At 37.9% G+C, this 7565-nt stretch overlaps 1 long non-coding RNA gene across 1 annotated transcript; it reads left to right on the top strand.

Moving 5' to 3' along the window:
- Positions 1-229: 229 nt before the first annotated feature.
- On the top strand, positions 230-6883 carry LOC111736245. The gene is made up of 3 exons (XR_002779130.1): positions 230-452; positions 2403-2550; positions 6189-6883. It is a non-coding gene; the product is annotated as an uncharacterized LOC111736245 (long non-coding RNA).
- The last annotated feature ends 682 nt before the right edge of the window (positions 6884-7565 follow it).

Here is a 7565-nt window from a genome sequence, read left to right on the forward strand (position 1 = left end):
CTTTATATAAAGCACACCATGTTCCCAGGCTCAAATGTCGTAAAAGAAATCCTCACTTCCAAAATAACATATTGTCCAAAGTGGTTGCCCTAACTCACGCCTCTGGTTGACGGCAGCTGACTCATTGTGTGCTGGCAAGACTTCCACCTTTCACAAACAGTTTGAATTCTGTAGACATTAGGACAAGCTTCCTGTTTGGTCAGGCAGTGGTTGAGAATCAAAAGGAGGTTGTGGTTTCTGCATATGGTATTCAAGGTGGAACTCACTGTGGGAGGGCTGAGGTGTTATTCTGGTTGTATGATAGACAATAGCTCAGGGATCCTCTCATCATTCTTCCCTCAACCACTCCCGTGGCAAAGATCCAAATTCTCATATTTCCACTAAAAGCTTTCCCCGATCAGCTTTCAAGTCCTCTGGTTTGTATTTCGACTTTCCAGACAAATAATCACAAGGTGAGTGTAACAACTCATGTGCTTGTCACCTAGTATTCAATCTGTGATCAAAACCTTCTCCCACGATTTCTTTGACCTGTTTCCTTCCTCTTCAGCACGTAAGTCTCTAAAGACCCTCATGTAGTCTCACACATTTTCTTCTCTAACTCTTCTGCACCTTCTCCTTCTCTCTTTTTAAAAAATCATTGTTAAATTTGTTTCCCACCCACCCCCCCAGTTTCTGACACTGGAAACAATGGCTGTTTTGCAATTGCTTTGGTCTGGAAAGCACTGATTCTCGCTCTCTGCATGACATCTCTCTCCATTTTCACAAGGGCTGTCTGAATTCTTGCCTTATTGAAAATGTTATGGGTGAAGGTCAAAAGTCCAAGTCAAAGGGAATCAAGGGGCTGATTATCATCCTGTGCCATAATAGAGTATCACTATATTTTAAAGGCTAACATGCATGAAATAAAAGCACAACCCACCTCTAACTTTGTGATTCAGGGATATCGTTCCACTCCTTTTTTCTCCACTGTTGTTGTAGGGGGTTATGTTGGAGAGGTAAAGTAGAAGAATTAAGTCAACTTTCGAATTGTTCTTTTTCCAATCACCACTTTTTAAAGAGTATAGCATGAGTTTGTGCTCTTATATTTCTTACTTGATTTTACTTATTTTGAGATCATTTTTCTTTGGTTTTGAGGGATAAAATTTAAAAATCTGACTTCATTCTGGCACCCTATTCTGGAAGGCTTTATGATCCCTCATGCTTGCGGGGAGGGGTGATGAATTATTCAATTGATTACTTCTTAGTAATCAGTTGAAATAACCTCTCAAGGAGGATTTACCAGTTGTGCATTAATATTAAGGGTAAGAAATAACAATGATAGCCATGAAGATACAATAAAAACCATGGAACACATTAGTATTCCTATCCATTCAAAACTGAGGTGGGAGATAAAACAAGATTAAGCTTCCCAAAGCAGATGCTGATAAGTTATAAAAATCACCTCAAATCCAGTCACTCTTCACCTGCTTGGGTTCAACTTATTCTTTAAGAAAAAATTGTGATAAAATTGTGACATTAAGATAAAATTTATCATTCTAACCATTTTAAAGTGTGTGGTTCAGTGGTGGTAAGTACATTCACAGCGTTATGCAACCATCACCACTGTAAATCTCCAGAATTCTTGCAAAATTGAAACTGTGAACCCATTAACAATAACTCTCCATTCTCCTTTTCCCAGCCCCTGACAACCACCATCCTACTTTCTGTCTCTACAGATTTTTCTATTCTTGGTACCTCATCTAATTGAAATCAGACAGTATTTGTTCTTTTTGTGACTGGCTTATTTCACTTAGCATAATGTCCTCAAGGTTCATTCATGTTGTAGCATGTGTCAGAATTTCCTTCCTTTTAAAGCTCAATAATATTCCATTCTGTGTGTGTGTGTGCGTGTGTGTGTGTGTGTGTGTACCACATTTTGTTTATCCATTTATCTGTCAATGGACACTGAGGTTGCTTCTATCATTGCCTTTGTAAATAATGCTGTTGTGAACATTGGTGTACAATATCTCTTTGAGACTCTGTTTTCAATTCTTCTGGATATATACCTAAAAATGGAATTGCTAAATCATATGGTAATTCTATTTTTAATTTCTTGAGGCATCACCATACTGTTTTCTATCAATGTATTCCTTTTAACTTAAAATGGAATCTTTAGGGAACAGTTCACCCTGGATTATTTGGGTTTGCTCTTGAAGGACAGCTAAAAACAGTCCATTTGATGCTAGTAATATTATGGTAGCCCCGAGTTGGGAAACCTATATGGCAATTACAACCAACCTAGCAAAACAAAAAGGAAATAGAGCATATGAAATAAATTATGAATGCTGGATTTGCATAGAATTACTCTTTCCCTACTTAGAACCGTGCTATTGGTAATGCGCACCATTTTCCTTCTATTTCAGGTGTCCCTGGAGAGGCTGTGGGTGATGAGCACTTGGCAGAGGTTAGGATGCTCTTCCCAGAGAAACACTTCCATGGGAGTGAGACAGAAACAGTTTGGAGTCTATTCGTCATGGTTTGGTGTCCTGCGGATTTCACTGGAATGAATCAGTAAGTTGGGCTTTCAGAATGCCACCCTGAGAAAAGCGGGTAGAGCTCTTTGATTAAAAACAAGGGTCTGGAATACATCTTGTGTTCCTTTGCCAGGCGGAGGGCTGTCTGTGGAGGGGGCCGAATCTGCAGCATGGTGGGCTTTCTTCCCACAGCTGCAAGGGCACTTTTCTGGGAAATGAGAGAACATATTTGTCCAGACTTCAAACTTGTCACTTTTCATAGGCTAGGTTAGGCCTGAGGTTGACTGTTTTCAGGTTCTAGGCTTAGTTTTTATTGACAAAATACAACTTCCAGCTTCAGAAATTGGGGATAAGGGTAGGAAGGAATGTGCTTTTAGAGGCTTATGTTTTAAAAAGAAAGAGACATCAAATGGCTCTTATAAAACTGTATTTTGATGGGTTAAGTGTAAATGATCCCAAAACATGTGGATTAAATTTTCCAAGAAGCACACATGGGCTTAAAAATCAGAAGGAAGGGGATCTTGGCAGTGTTATTTGGGGCCTTCCCAGACTCCACTGCTTTGCTGTTCTTAGGGCCTGCTGGCATAATCACCCTTGGATTTTTTGTGATGGTGACTCACAGGATGGTTGACTGAAGAGTTGTCTGAGAAATGAGGCATTCCCAGTGGCCAAGTTGAGCAATTCAGACTGAAAACTCAACTTGAGCTCTACTCATTCAGGTTGGCTCTCCATATCACCAGATTCACCAGTGACTCAGTCATTCTTATCCTCTTCATCACTTGGCACATCCACGTAACGAGCACCAATAATTCCGTCACTATCACCACCTTCCCACTCAAAGGACAGTCCATGTGAGAGCACGCTCATCTACCTCCTGTTTCACTCAGGTGAAATGCCGAAGAAGGCAGCGTGAAATAGAAAAGGAACATAGGCACAGGAGTGAAACATGGGTTCAGATCTCAGCGCCACCACTGACCAATGCTTCCTTCAACTCTGCAGCCTCATTTTTATCATGGTTTGTGTGGATAAAAGGAAGTAACGTATATGAAGTGCCTAAACGAATGCTAGGTAATTAGGAGGTACCTAATAAATGGCAGTTGGGGGTGGTAGGCAGCCCCTTGTTTCGGTTTCTTTTTTCCTTTTTGTTTTTCCACTCCCTGCTTCTGTAGGTTTCCTTAACCTTTGCCCTGGTGGTCTTGCTGTCTGCTTTATTCCTCAGACCAGTTATAAAATGCAAAGGAAGGTACGGAAAAATTGCCTTGGGTGCTTTTTAAAAATGCAGGTTCCCTGGGTCCCATGTTCAGATCCTTTCAAGCGAGTGTCTCTGGTGATGCTGATGTAGAGCTCAGGACTGCACTTTGCACACAGTTGCCCTCTGGAGCTCTCCCCTGCAGCCATTGAAAATGACGTGGTCTCATGTAGTAATGGCTTAAATTCCTGTCTCTCTGGTAACATGACTATACGACAAGGTTGTATTATTAGGAAATAAATGAAGGACATTCCCTGCTTGGATGTCAGTTTTGCAAATGGTGTTTGTGTAGAAAGGGGGCTGGCTGGCATTCACAGTAGAGGGAATTCCTGAGTAGGTCATACCGTATCAGTGACCACTCTCATTCCAGGTTCTGTTGTTCTTCATTAAATACACTTGAATGGGGTCTTCACTCTGGGGCTCTGAAATAATTATTTAGAGCAGTGGTCCTTAAAGAGTGGTCTCAGACTAGCAGGATCTGCAACACTAAGGAACTTGTTAAAAATGCAAATAATCTGGCCCCTCCTGAGACCTACTTAATTAGAAACTCTGGGGGTAGCACCCAACCATCTGTATTTTAATAAACCTCACAGATGATTCTGATGCATGTTAAAGTTTGAGAATCACTAATTTAGAACAAAATCATTATGCTTACAAGCCTATGCCTAAATAACAACATATAAATATATATATAGTGTTTAGAACTGCTGGTCCCAAAATGTGTTAATATATATTATATGTAGTACACACACACACACACACACACACACACACACACACACACACACTGGTCTGTGCATAAATACATTATGGAAGTTTACACAAAAGCTCATTACAAGAGTTCTGCAAAGTGAAACTGGGAGTGGAGGTAAAGAGGGAGAGAATTTTTTCATATTACACCTTTCTGAGCTGTCTATTTTCTTTAAATATGTGCATGTATTTTATTTAAAATTTTTAATTTAATAACAACTACAAAAGAAATAAAAACAACTAAAAGAAAATACAGATAAATATTTATCTGATTTTGAGGGGAAAACAGGAAAGTAATCACAAGGAAAGAAAAAGATGGATTTACATAACAATATGAAGCTTTTGTAAATCAATATAGTACTGATACAAACACCTGTAAAAACAAAGTGAGTAATAAGATGGAGAGTCTACTGGCAAGACTAAGGGAAAAAAGAGATATCATAAATTACTAACAATAGAAATGCAAAAAAGGATATTAGTATATATCTTATAAGCTAGAAATATCAAAAAGGATACTATAAATTTTTTTCTAGCAAATAATTTGGAATTTTAGATAATCTGCACAAATTGCTAGGAAAACATAGTTTACCGAATCTTATTCAAAAAAATTTAGAAAATCAGAAAAGTCCTATACCTATCGAAGAAATTGAATCTGTAATTAAAAACCTTCCCACAAAGAAAATCAAAAAACCACTGGCTAATATAACATCACCGGTGAATTGTACCAAACATTTAAAAAAGAAATATCCATTACTGATAAGGGATTAAATGTTTATTAAATAAAAAGCTCTCTTGAAATCAATGAAAAAAATGCCTCGTTGAAAACAGAAAAACAATGAAAATAGGCAATTGACAGAAAAGGGAGAAAGAAATTTAAATTGCCAAGAAACATTAAAATGTTCATTCTTACTAACAATTACACTAAAAAAAAGTTATTTTTGTGTTTTTGAAGGTGATACATTTGGCAATTGCTATGAATTTGTGGAGGGTAATTTGACAATATGTAAGAAGCACCTATGAAACTTATGCGAATTTGATCCAATACTTCCACTTTTAGGAATTTATTTATTTAAGAAATTAAACATAGACGAAGAGGAAAAATTTATAGGAATATCCATTCTGTGTTGCTAGTAGTAAAATAATTTTTGGAATCCTAAATGTTCAATGATAGGTTAAATAAACTATGACATATCCATGTAATGGCATATTATGCAGCCATTAGAACTGTGTCAAATAATAGTAACATTAAAAATGTTTGTGGAAAACAGTGAAGAAATAGGTTGGAAAATAGTAATAGCTTACTTTTGTTTACACACACTCACACCTCCCCCTCCAGCACCACACAGTACGCTCATGGGAGGAAACTGAAAAAGCATACAAAATGTCATAGTGGTTCCTCTGAATGGTAGGATTCTAGGTGATTTAATTTTTTAATTTTTGCTTGGCAATATCTTCCCAGAATCATAAAATGAATATTCATTAATCGTGGAAGAAAAATAAAAATTAGTTGATAATATCTATGTAGTTAGATAAAGATGAAAACATTATAGCACCAAAAGCTTTCAATAATACTGTTTCTGCATTTACTTTATGACAAAGGCTTAACCCAATTATTTCATACAACATCCTGACAGAGTGAATATAGAGTGAATACTATTATTATCATCATTTTACAGATAAGAAAACCAGGCTGGGAGATGTGAAATAACTTTCCCAAGGTCAAAAGGCTGGTGAGTAGAGGAGCCAGGACGCAAATGGAAGCCTCTCTGACTCTAGGAACCTACGCTTTGAAAACCATCACCAAATGTTGGTTGACTATTGATTAACCTTGTGCCAGAATCTGGGAGAATTTTACAACAATCGTAAAGCCTAAGAAGCTGATCTGGAAAACATCATTGGAATCTGTTTCTTCTGTGCTATGCCAACCAGAACAAAGATGGGACAAACCACCTTTTTGTCTGTCACAGAAGATCTGTACCAAATGAAAAAATGGGCAGTCTTCTCTCCCCTGTGTTGGTGCTTTCTCTTGAAGCAGCCAGTGTTGTCTCTGTTTCCCATCTGTACCTTTTTTGTTGTTTCTGTATTCAGCAGAATAAAACACTTTCAGGAAACAACTGGGCAGGAAGTAAGGGAGGACGGAATTTCATCCTGGGAGGTTTGATTCCCACAAGTAAAGCACTGCGGTGGGAGCAATCGGCAAGTATTGTCGGCACATGGGGACTCTCGTGCTTTATGAATTCCATCTGTTCAGAGCATCTGAGAGTCACACAGTGGGGCAAGGCAAGATTCTATTTCATTCTAGCATATTCCTATTAAATGAACTCCTGCTAGAAATTGGGTACTAGCTAAAAATTTTGTGCATCAACTCTTCATACATAGACATCAGACATAGATCTGAGAAAGTAACTCAGTCCACCACTCCACTTGGAGCAGGGCCGAGTGAAAAGCGTGGATTCTATGTAGGTATTAACCAACACAACATCTGAGTGGAGCTCACTTCATTCTGGGATGAGAAGATAGAGTGAAGTGTGGGTTTCGGATGTGGGGGGGGGCAGGGAGGGAAAGTATCACCAAGTAAAAGGAAGAAAGCATCATTCTAAATACCCAGAGAAAAGACAGACATCTGAAAAATGGTTCGTTTATCATAAGAACCAGGAGAAAATTGTTTGGTGTGCTCTTAGGATGCAGAGACATGACACTATGAAATGGGTATAAAAAACTAGAAAGAAAGTATAGCTGACACGAAAAAACAATGGCATTAAATGGAAAGAGATACATGAGAGGAGAATAAGAACAAACAGAAAAAGTAAAATTCCATAGTAATCATTCATGTGTTATTCAGGAAACATTTAATGTTCACATATATGCTAAGTGTAGTACAGAAGCAGTAAGGAACAGAGTTAACATGGTAAAAAAATTGAATCAGAAATGTGAAAGAAAAAATTGAGAAGATTCTCAAAAATGGAGTACAAAGAGATGAAAATGATTGACATGGAGGATAGGAATTGGAGGTCTAATCCACCAATAATATATGCTTCTGATGATTAAAAAAA

This window comes from Pteropus vampyrus, unplaced genomic scaffold (assembly GCF_000151845.1).
Source record: "Pteropus vampyrus isolate Shadow unplaced genomic scaffold, Pvam_2.0 Scaffold19, whole genome shotgun sequence".
In the NCBI taxonomy this organism is placed as follows: Eukaryota; Metazoa; Chordata; class Mammalia; order Chiroptera; family Pteropodidae; genus Pteropus; species Pteropus vampyrus.